We start from the raw sequence: 12,889 nt of genomic DNA on the forward strand, positions 1-12,889 counted from the left end.
CGGTATTGCCGTGCAGCTGCGACCGGGACTGGCTTCTTACCGCTAGCTAGTAATCTTAACATGGGCTTCATTGACCCTGGCTTCAATACCATGCATGGGGTTCTTGTGGCTCTCCTGTACCTGTGTAGCTACAAGTCCAAGAATGCCTGGCTGATCGGTGCTGCTGGTACTTGTAGTTCTACATTAGCCAGTAAACCACAGGTTGCCTCTTTCTGTATTGTACCGTTATTAGTGCTCCACGAGTTTTATGTTATATGTGATCATGATTCAAATAAAATGAGTTGGGGCGCAAACAATAAACCATGCAAGACTTGTTGCATCTAAATAATCATATATATATATATATTGTTCCAAATTTAAAGAATGTTCCCATTCATGGCATTATTCTTTACGTCAGAGGTTCCCAAGCGCCGTCCTCAAGGCACTCCAATGGTCCCATCTTTTAAGTATATGCTTGCTTGGCCTTAGTTGACTTATTAATTACCTTAAGGTGCGTACACACGGGGGCGATTATTGCAAATATCGCTGGAAATATGGTCGCTGAGCGACCGTATCGCCAGTGATTTGAGTGTGCACCAGGGATAAATCACCTGGCGCGCTCCCGTTTTCAGCCCCTGAATGGTCGCTGTTCGGAGGAGCGTGCTCCTCCGACCAGCGACTTCCACTGCCTCTTCTCCCGGCAGTGTGACATTTTCATCTGCGACCGAAAACGGGACACTGAGCAATATGATTGCTGAGCAATATATTGCCAGCGATCATATTGCCCCGTGTGTAGCACCTTTAGTCAATTTGGTTTAACCATATGTGCTGAACCATGAATATCCTTAACACCTGGACTGGGTGCCATGAGGACCGCGCTTGGGAACCGCTGCTTTACATGGTAATAGTGAACTATTCATGCGCTTATGAGCATTTTGAACACTGTATATAATTCCGTAAATATGTTTTCTATGTTGTTCCTGTTTTTGGAATAACTAATCTGAATGATACCTGGCCAGGTCACCCATGCTGTGTTATCTCCTCTGCCATTTTACAAATCGTTGTTACAGTCTGTTGTGGTCTGACCTTCGTGTGGTCTGTATTTCAGCACTGATGTGCCAAACAGACATGTGCTAGAAGCACCACAAAGAAATTGCACTGGTTTTTAAAAATGCTTCTAGTTTCATGTATGAGCTTCAATTTATTTGCTATTTTCCTTCATCGTTGAATGTCCAGCTACAGTATGAAAGCCAACACCGTTTAGTCCAGGGGTTGATAGAGATAATGCTCATACTCTGCAATGGTTTGAGTAGTAGATATATAATCATGTCCGATTATAATAATTATGCTGAATCAAATGTTCTGTGTACACCGCTGGATAATTGCATCTTGGAAATCTAGCTGAGAAAAACCAACCTGTGCATCTCTAGAAATACATTTTATTAAATAATATGCTAATTCGATCACTTACCCCTTTTCCACTTGCAAAAATATCCCGGGTTTTTGCACATGAACGCGCATCAACCCGGGATTTAGTGCAGTGTGAAAGGGTCTTGGAGGAATATCCCGTGTTCAGCATTCCGGGATCTCTACCCAGGTCCTGACCTGGGTAGGACCCGGAATCGACACGGGATACAGTCAGTGTGAATGGTCCCGTGGGACTTTACGCTACCCCAGAATGGATTTCAGCAGCCAGTTCTCCCGGCGGGGTCTGCGTGACACACAGGCTGTGCAGCGGCGGCACCTGACAGCAGAGGAGACCGCTCCTACGGTACAGACACTCCATTTTAGTGTTGTTCATGTCCGGGTGCCTTGCTGTGGGGCAGCGAATGCAGCGTTCTGTAGATTTGCTCTGGCACCATGCCACCCCACATTTGTGTTAGAATAAACAGAGGGATAGATTTCCCGTATCCTGGCACACATGGGCACTGAGTGTTTGTCAGTACGGGGGCCCGCCCTGAGGTGGAAGCCTGCTCGCTGTCATCGGGACTTGTGCGATAACCCGCAGAGCTTAAACAGCCCGCTCCTTCCATAGTTCACAGGCGGCACTCAGCAATCGGTAGTAACATGTTGTACAGATGAATGCAGATAGCAGGTAACAACACTGACACATCCCAAACATTCACAAGGTCTTTTTTTTATTACCAGACTGTGTTTTATATGGTATTTGCAGTGATTTCCCAGGATCAGTGTGAATGAAGCTGTCCCGGGTCGATCCCAGGTCTGAGTCCAGTGTGAAAGGGTAGTGTCCCGGGAAGCATACCCGGGACTGCAAGTGGAAAAGGGTGTTCCCTCTAAGCTTCTTTTGCACCCATTTTTAAAACCTCAAAATGCACCCTGCCCTTTCTGTGTATGGCACTGTGCGCGCTGACATGCCGCTGAGAACTTTCGGTGTGTGCCATCATGTGTAATGGGCATTATGGTGTGTGGTATAATGTGTCAGAGGCATTACAGTATGTGCCATAATGTGTAATTGTCATTACGACAGAATATGTAATGTAATGTTTAATGGGTGTAATCCTAGTGCAGTGTGCAATTTTTTATATAATTTGTTTGTTTCTAATTTAAATTTGTAATATAAAATGTGCCCTCCCGATTGAAAAAAGTGCCCTGCCCGGGGGTCAGTACCCTGCCCTAAAAAAAATCCAATGGTGAACAGTATCACATACCGGGATACGGTCATTGGGTCTACAGCAACTAGGTTGACAGGCAGCAAGGTCGACATGGGGTTTTTCACTGTTTTTTGAGCCGACAGGCAGTATTTCATGCCCTACCATCCACTAAGGCGTGGTGGGAGAATAAAATTCCGAAGCATTGCGAGCGGATGCGGTGCACTTCAAACTGTGTCCGTGTTGACAGTGTTGACATTTGAGTAAAAAAAAGTGAAAAACCCCACGTCGACCAAGCCCATGTCGACCTAATGCTTGTGTCGACCCAATGTCCTGTCAACCTAGACCTACGTCGACCTAGACCCACGTCGACCTAATGCTTGTCGACCTAGTTGTTGTAGACCAAACGATCCCAACCCCACATACCATAAGCTCCCTTCCATCTAGAAGTGGTGAGTGCAGTGGATCAATGCCGTTAGTTATCCATTTATTTAAACATTTTTTAGAAAAAAATTAGAGCTAGCAGTTGGAATACCAATCTGAGCACTGTTTTTACTGTGACAACCTTCCTTTGTCTCTATATGACGTGCTGTCAGCCTGTGTATGTGTGCTATACTATATGCGATTGACCGTCAGACAGTGTATTGTGTGTTTCTCCTTGCACTGCGACATCCGCTCCCTCTGGCATCACATGACATGTTAAAAGCTTGGACTCATTGTTTACCCTAAAGAGGTGTACTGAACATGAGACAATGAGCCCGATTCAGTCCTGCTCCTAGGCTGTGAGTGTTCAAAGCCCAGCGAGCAGGTAAACGCCGCCCCGCCAAGATCCCCCCGCCATGGTGCACAGCAGCGAATGCTGCGTCAAATGATTTCCCCCCTGCTCGCAACACCGAGTCTAGACATGCACAGCACTGTGAAGGCCATGGGGGAGAAGGAGGCCGCTGCTGGCGCACCCATGGCCGCCAATCCCTGCGTTTTCTGGGATACCTCCCCCAAATGCCCGGCGCCTGTCAATCACCTTGCATAGGCCATCAAAGGCTAGCCTTTGCATGGTCCGTATGCAGGGGAACCCTGCGCATGCGCACTGTGGACCGCACATGCGCAGTCTTTGGATTATCGAATGGGTTGCGACTTTGCAGCCAACGGATTGGATCTGATTTGGGTCCAATGTCCTTTAGGATGGCTAAGAACCAGGGCTGTGCAGTTGGAGACCCAAAAAATTGTAAATCCCTGCTAAGAGCAATGACTATCCGCTGGATGCAGAAATCCCTGCTAAGAGCAATGACTATCCGCTGGATGCAGAAATCCCTGCTAGGAGCAATGACTATCCGCTGGATGCGTAAAATCCCTGCTAAGAGCAATGACTATCCCCTGGATGCATACTGTATCTTGTTGTTTAAAACCATCTGACTATTGGGTATACATGCTTGCTTTACCTTTATACAACTTTTACACCAGAACTGCCCAGTCGCACCCGGGTTTTTTGCTCCAACTCGAATGTGACCCGGCAGTTGTTCCCTTTTACACCGGTGTCCCCTTGCATTATGCCAGGTGGGCGATGCGGCGAAGGTGGGCCCTGAGTCGGCGCTTGGAGATGACATGATTTCCAAGCGCCGGGAAACCTGCCAGCCAGGACCCCCGCCACAGACGACCCTTGCATCCATTCACCTCCTCCCAGCCTCTGCTGCTGTCTGCATAGTACCGCAGACAGCAGCGGAGGCTGTACGCAGCCCCTGCCCAACCTCCGGAGTGACCGCAGGATGCTGCGGTCCAGAGGTATGGGCTCCCCTATTGGTGTAAATGGGTCTCTGGGTCAGAGGTTACCCATTTACACGGCCCCTCAATCCAGGGATGCCCCGTGTCCGACCCTGAGCATTTGCGAGGTCGGAAACCCAGGGAACAGCACCCCATTTACACCAAGCCCCGGCCTGGAGTGGAGCGGCAATAACCCTGGTCGAGGCTCTGTTGTAAAAGCAGTATAATACCCCTTTTACACCAGAGGTTGGACCCGGGATATTGCCGCTCCAGTTCGGGGCAGGGCATGGTGTAAATGGGCTGAAAAAAAATAACACGGGTACTGTTCCCTGGGAATCTGACCCGGCAAATGTTCAGGGTCGGACACGGGGCTTATCCGGGGCTCAGGGTGGTGTAAATGGTCATTATCCGGGTTATTTGGTGGGTAGAGGGGCGCAAAGAGCTGATTGGTGCTTCTGCGGCTCTGGCAGATGATGTCATCTGCTGGATACCCGCACAAAGCGCATGTAGCAGCAGCGTTACAAATATTGGTGTCGAGATCTAGACCTCTCAGCCAAGAATTGTGCTCTCCTCCTCCAAGTGTGAAGCAAGTAGCACAGGGTGAGAAGCTGCTTCAAACTCTCAATTGCTGAAAAGTACAGCACAAACTGCAACACAGATACTCCGTCTGCCATCTTTGCTGCAATGCTGGGAGCAGAACCCACTCCCTCCCTTTTCCCTTTCTTGTGACCTCATCTCAAACAGCCCAAAGGTCCATTTTTAATGACACCAGCAAGGAAATACAGGGCTGATCCGTTTTCAGTGTGAAAGGGCCTTACCCGGGAATAACCCGGATTGAATTGCAGTGTAAATGGGGTCTGAGGCAGGGAATGCCCTGGCAATTTCCCGTGTTCGATTTCCCGGGTCCTACCCGGTATTCTGGTGTAAAAGTGGTATAACATTGCTCAAATAACCCAGGTTATTGCCAGGTTGACCGGCATCAAGCCTCAGTGTAATGGCCACCAAAAAATAACCCAGGTCCATAGACCCAGCAATCCGACCTTGAAAACAAGTAGCGTTTAACACGGTTAAGACCTGTGTTCAGGGGCAGTGTAAACAGGTAATCCAGGTTATGCAACCATGCAAAAATGGCACATCAAGTCCCAGATCAAATGTGAGCCTCCCAGGAACATGCTGGGGAAACTGGGTCCGAATTGTACTTAGGACAAGTCGGACAAGTGTATGGGGGCCTTTACACCCTTTTTATGGGGAAAATAATCTGTGTATAAATTGATACATAAATTCTATTGCCGCAGCTCTCAGTGGCTTCCTTGATAAGTGATGTGAATGTGGAAAGTTGTTACTGTGGGTGTGGTATATTAGATGGACAGTAAAAAGGTCGCCCATAAAAAGGTTGACATGCGTTTTTCCCATTTTTTGGTGTCTATGTTGAAAACTTTTAATATGGACCCCCAATTACTGTAACGTGTACCCTCGCCGTGCTTCTGGCATGCTGACAGGGATGGGTAAAGTAAGATTCAGCAGGTTTCAAATAAAAAAATATTAATTGAAACTGGCTCGTTTTTACTTCACTATCCCTGTTGGCATAGAGCAGGGCTGGGCAATTGCGGTCCTCCAGATGTTGATGAACTACACATCCTAGCATGCGTTGCATCAGTTTCAGCATGGCCACATAGCAAAACTAATTCAAAGCATCCTGGGATGTGTAGTTCATCAACATCTAGAGGGCCGCAATTGCCCAGCCCTGGCATAGAGGAACGATGTCAAATTTGCAGAACGCGAAGCATGGCGAGAAAAGCATAACACTAATTGGAGGTCGACATTTTGGTGTAGACCTATTAACAATTTATTGGTGAAAGTGAGAAACTGAATATGTGGAATAGACTTTCAATAAAATATGGAATTGTCCATTAGCAATCCGTTATTTAGGTGCTCTCACATGTCACGAAAATCAAGATAATAAAATAATGGTCTCCCTCCACAGCATATTAACATAGTTTCAGGTTTAATTAGTTGCTTGCAGTTAGAGTAAATATTCTCATTGACATGGATGAAAGTGATAATGTGACTGTTGTGTAACATTTGTTTGCGGACAAGAATAGGGGTTACTGGGAGTTAGTTTCATGTTGTCTAATCCACTTTGAGCTAGTTGCTGGCAGAAACGCTTGTGTAACCAAATTAGTCATGCATGTGATTTGCAACGGGCTGACACAAATGGTGCAAGGTGGCTGGTCAGGCCCTGCATTTCAGTAATGGTGTATTGCGAGGAAATACACTTGCCTGTGTGACAAACAACGGCAGCAGGTGCTGTGGACACATAATTCACATTATCACTCTATTAATGTAATTCCTTGCTATTATCATTAGAAATTCCATTTCTTTAAAGACTGTTTGGATTATTAGCAAACTGGACTGCTGTTCCATAGCATAGCAATCAGTGACTGCACAGACCATGCACAAGCGCAACGATTGAGTTGCCAGGGAATCATTTATCTGTATTCTCTGATGTTTTATACTAGTCAGCAGTAGTTGGAATAATGAGCTAAACCAGCAAGATAGAGTATTGCTGAATTTTCAGAAAATTTTATCGTATGATTCTAGAAGTGCTTAATGACATTGCAATTTGTCATGTCTATTTCCCGTAATAGATATGTGCGGTCACCAGAGGGCAGTACTGTATACCACAATGGCTAATGCAACATTTTTTTTTTAACACTATCGCTGTCAAGCATAATACTGCTTTCACATCGCAAATAGGGTCAGACCCTTTCACACAGCACTTTCCCAAGTTGGCTTCTTTGGCACCGAACCCGGGACACCCATTTAAGCAATATGGATGTCATTTAAAATTGACTTTTACTGTCTCAAAAAGATGGAGTGTAAAAAAAACTCATAGCAATGCAGCGATCATGGCTGACGTAGCACATGTGTTGAGTTGATGATAGTGTTCATTCTAGCACCCGCTATCTTTGAAAACCCATGCAGTTCCTCTTTCCTGCCTGGGGAGTCGCTGTCTGCTGTAGTGCTTCTAGCACAGAGTGGTCTGTATATCAGCACTGATAAGCCATCCAGACCTGTGCTAGAAACACCACAGCAGACAGTGACACCCCAGGCAGGGAAGAGGAACTGCATGGGTTTTCAAAGATAGCGGGTGCTAGAATGAACACTAGTTGATGATTCAGTCTGCTTATCTCAGCTCCCTCCCCAACAGCTCGCTCACCTCCTCATCACACCAATTGGCCATAGCAATTAACCCTCACACTGCTGAATTTCTAAAATGCTGATCTCTTGTTTTTTTTTATAGGATTGCATATACAATGTGATCTGACCAGGATCTACCAGCCAGGATCGCATTGTAACATTTTTCCGCCCATCCCTGCGATGCGCTCAGCTGGGTGCTAGGAGGTGTCCACATGCGCAGTCAGCACTGCTGATTGCCAGATTGAAATCCCTGGGTCAGACTTTCACACTGCACATCGATTCGGTGCCGACCTGGGTTTAACCCTGCTTTAATCCCAAACTAAAATGCCAGGTTACTCAACCCAGGTTATTTCGACCCAGGAACAACCCAGGTTATATGTGAAAGAGGTAGAATTAATTCAGCAGTATTTTGTGTTAGTTATTTAAAACCACAATTCCACTAGGTTTATTTTTTATTGTTAAAGTTTAAGAAGTTTAAAATAACAAATGAAGTATTATTATTATGACAGTAATTTTATTATTAAAACAGTATCTTATTTGTAAAGCCCCGTACACATGCAGGGAGATATATTGCTCAGCAAAATATTGCTAGCAATATATTGCTCAGTGTCTCCTTTTCATCAGCGACCAGAGATGGTCGCTGATGAAAAGGAGCCTCTGCTGGCGGTGCCGCAGAGGTAACTAGCTGGTCCTGCGACCAGCGATTGGAAAGGGGCTGAAAACGGGAGCGCGCACCCGGCGTTTTATCGCCGGGGCACACTCCCAATCACTGGCAATATGGTCGCCAGCGACCATATTTCCAGCGATTTCAGCCCCCGTGTGTACACAGCATAACGGTCCACAAGAGTTCTGTAGCATTGAACATAGGGGGATAGCATATAATGAAATACATATGGTAGACACATTTACAAATGATCATATTCAGGATACATACAAAAAAATGATTAAAGTACATTGAAGAAGCAATTGGAGAGAGGGCCCTACACTTGGGTAGACACAAAGAAGGCGGTGGAACACAGCTGTGTGATATAGGGACAGGAGGGTTTGGAATTCTGCTGTTTTCCTGCACCTCTCACAACTAACCAAATAAGGATACTGTCATTCCAACAGTATTAGGGGGCTGTTTTCTAGCTGTTTGAAGGCCCCATAAATATAAGTACCTATTAAACATTTTGAAAGTCCCCAATTTGCCGACCCTGACTGTTTCTGATTGGGGAATCAGGATATTTAAACATGTTTAATATTCCCAGTCCCCAACCTGTCGGCTGGTGGATCTGGAAATGATGGCAATCTGCCACTGATGTATGCGGTCCTTTAGTCCACCCACATTGCTAAAAATAATTACATCCCGAAGAATCAAACTTACATACATTTAAAGGTGCCCCGAGAAATCGGCCAAAATCGTATGTGTTTGATGTCCCCCTCGGGACCTGTGCACATTGGACTTGAGCTGAAGGACAGACCTGCTGCCTGTCCGACACGGCCCCGCTCCCTGTGGCGAGGAGTGGGGCCGCATGCTATACAACGCATGTGAAAGGAGCAATTGCGATCCTGCCAGCTGGGAAGGTGCCAGATGGCTCAGGGGGGTTGGATGGACCATGCACTGCTGCTATACATCGCTTTAGTATATGGGCATCTTAATGGCTGATTTTCAGATCAGGGGACTAAAGAGTAATTTCATTTCTCACGAGACTGTCAAAATCCTGAATGTTAAAAATCCCAGACTATTCTAGTCTAATGATTTTGGGTTAAGAATTGGTGGCTTTTGCTGATCACCCGACTCGGGTATCTAGTGTTCATTCTAGCACCCGCCAACTTTGAAAACCCATGCAGTTCCTCTTCCCTGCCTGGGGTGTCGCTGTCTGCTCTAGTGTTTCTAGCACAGGTCTGGTTTGCCTATCAGTGCTTATATACAGACCACACTGTGCTATAAGCACTACTGTAGACAGTGATACCTCAGGCAGGGGAGAGGAACCTCATGGGTTTTCAAAGATGGCGGGTGCTAGAATGAACACTAGGTATCGGCAGAACGGTGACTTTCCCTGATAGATGACTGATGTACTGTATGGCCCTCATGTATTCTTTGCTGCATACTGCAGATGATCAAAGCTGTTGCTGACAGATGTTTGTTCCTCTGTGATTGCATGGAGCTATTTCCAGTGCTTCCCGGACATTAGATTGCTATATATAATGCTGTTGCCACTTCCACCTCCAGATATATATTTTGTAGTTGCCACATTTAGTGAGGGGACAGCATGTATAAAAGGAGCTTGCGGTGTGACGTACACCGTTTATTGTTATGTTAAAGCATAGTCAGTGTCACGTCTTAACAGGAAATCCTGCTCATTTAAGTCTGATTAGATCTTTCACGGGAAGCTGGTAGAATTAAAATAATGTGGCTTTCCTGTTAATGATGGCTTTGGAAAGGCCAAAAAAACACAAGAAATGGTACTTGTGTAGTTTCACGGCGCCCGATATATCGGATGCATGGAGCTGATTTTATATAGTGTGGCGAGCCACCGAGCCCGAAGCATGGCGAGCTGAATTACTGCGCTCGCCACACTGTATAAAATCAACTCCATGGACAGTGGGGTTATGATCAGCTCAAAAATACCTTCCGATCGCATCGATATATTGCCCAATATCGCATCCGATATATCGGGCGCCGTGAAACTACACAAGTACCAAATAAAAAAATTGAAGCTTTCAACAGGGCCCCTGGGTGACATTAGCCCCTGATCTTTATGGGCCTGATTCAGGTTGGCTCACTAGGTAGCGTAAATTTGATGCCTAGCGAACACCATAATCATTCGATGGTCGCTCACCATCGAATTATGTCTCCTGCCTTCAAATGTCTAAACTGACTTTTATTACATCCGCTGATCGCCCGGGGCGGGTGCACTGACGTCATGTGACGTCAGCTGCCCACCCCGAGGAGGGAATGCCACACTGCGTTTCCAGGGGAGTGGCCAGCGTTTTCATGGGGACGCCCATAAACACTGGACGTTCCACTACTCAATGTAGTGGAACGTCCAGCGTTTATGGGCGTCCCCATGGAAACACTGGCCATTCCCCTGGAAACGCAGTGTGGCATTCCCTCCTCAAAGTGGGCAACTGACGTCACATGACGTCAGTGCCCCCACCCCGGGCGATCAGTGGCTGTAATAAGTTTGTCAAGCAGCATCAAATACTGTATTTTACTTTCAGATTTCATCTATGAAAAAGTTGTGTTTCAATGCTGTTATAACACAGGAAGTCAGAGAATAGCTAGTTACCTGCCTGCATGAATACACAGTTGCGATTTGTAGTCATACTCTGTATATAATATTCCGCTGTGCTTGGAGCCCTCAGCTGGAATATGCATTGAATTGATATTCTGTTACAAGGCTCGGTGCACGCTGTGACTGGTACTACAGACAATAAAGCCGGAAGCACAGCAGTATAACCGCAGGTCAGCTGCTTAGTTGGTACTTTTTGAAGGATGAACCCTAATGGGAGACTGTTTTTATTGCCAATGAACTTCTCTTGCACTGTCTGGTATGTCCTGTGCTGCTGAATAAACCCTGTGTTTGTGCTTAGACAGACTCTGATCACGTGACAGACCGGCTCCTGTGTCTGTTTCTTTAACTCGTGTGGAATTTAATCCACTGCCCATTCATTATATAAAAATAGGTAACGTACAAATGTGTAAGGATCATTGTTAGCTGTGTGGGAAAGGATAGCAAAATACAATAATTATAGACCAGCTCCCTCGGTCTAGGACAAATGTCTAATGGTTAAAAAAAATAATGGTACTTGTTTCCTAGCACGGTGCCCATCGCATGGCATCGTGTACCTTATTTAGTGGTGTGCGATGTGATGCTTGTACAATTACATTTCGCATAGCATCGCATGCCAGCAGATGGGATGCGATGCGATTTTTAATTGTACAAGCACCCATGCCATGAGATGTAAGCACCCATTACAATGAGATGTAACCCCCAGTATCCACGCCATCCCAAAGCGTGGCGAGCGCAGCGGTATGCGTCCTCTGACCTTTTCATACCCCCACTATCCACGTCGGCTTGGAGTTGATTTTAGATAGTGTGGCGAACGGACACGGAATACGATCCCGAACCGTGGCGAGCGGACGCCGAATACATGTAAAGTTATAAGTGTCCCCTCGCGGGGCTTGCAGTGCTCGACATGCCTCGGGCTCGTATTCCATGGCCCCTCGCTGCGCTCGCCACACTTTCGGCTCGCCACACTACCTAAAAGCAACTCCACGCTGATGTGGATAGTGGGGGTATGAAAAGGTCGGAGGACGTGTTCCTCCGCCCCTCGTGGGGCTCGCTGCGCTCACCACGCTTCGGGATGGCCTGGATACTGGGGGTTACATCTCATTGTAAGATACAAAAAATGGTTTCTCCTGTCGCAAACCGCGCTCACAACCTATTACTATAGTATGGAGTAGTACAATCTTTAGTTTAGTCCAATTCCAGATGTAGACTTTTTCTGTTTCTTTCTTTCGCAATTTTTCTTATTTTCTCCAAAAGGGAGTATGAAAAAAAGAAAGAAATAGAGGATGATATATTATATATTCTCACAGTCGTTTAGAGGGAGATGGCCACCACCGCTACACGGAAGTGGATATGTAAATTCAAGAAGGGTAGCGTACCCTACTCACACCAAAAGAGGGTTGTGCTCCACACATAAAGGTATCTTTTATCCGTGATAGAGAAAGCAGACTCCAATTCAAAGCACGACCTTTGCCCTTTCTGGTATATACAGTTGGGCAAAAAAGTATTTAGTCAGCCACCAATTGTGCAAGTTCTCCCACTTAAAAAGATGAGAGAGGCCTGTAATTTTCATCATAGGTATACCTCAACTATGAGAGACAAAATGAGGAAAAAAAATCCAGAAAATGACATTGTCTGATTTTTAAAGAATTTATTTGCAAATTATGGTGGAAAATAAGTATTTGGTCAAAAACAAACAAGCAAGATTTCTTGCTCTCACAGACCTGTAACTTCTTCTGTAAGAGGCTCCTCTGTCCTCCACTCGTTACCTGTATTAATGACACCTGTTTGAACTCTTTATCTATATAAAAGACACCTGTCCAACACTTCAAACAGTCACACTCCAAACTCCACTATGGCCAAGAGCAAAGAGCTGTCAAAGGACACCAGAAACAAAATTGTAGACCTGCACCAGGCTGGGAAGACTGAATCTGCAATAGGTAAGCAGCTTGGTGTGAAGAAATCAACTGTGGGAGCAATTATTAGGAAATGGAAGGCATACAAGACCACTGATAGTCTCCCTCGATCTGGGGCTCCCCACAAGATCTCACCCCGTGGGGTCAA

General features: G+C 46.0%; 1 protein-coding gene across 2 annotated transcripts in view; it reads left to right on the forward strand.

Moving 5' to 3' along the window:
* APOO (apolipoprotein O) overlaps nucleotides 1-12,889 on the forward strand; it is a 58,753-nt gene that overhangs the window by 315 nt on the left and 45,549 nt on the right. The window lies entirely within an intron of this gene.

The sequence above is a fragment of the Crinia signifera genome, chromosome 2 (assembly GCF_055691185.1).
Source record: "Crinia signifera chromosome 2, ASM5569118v1, whole genome shotgun sequence".
Lineage (NCBI taxonomy): Eukaryota > Metazoa > Chordata > Amphibia > Anura > Myobatrachidae > Crinia > Crinia signifera.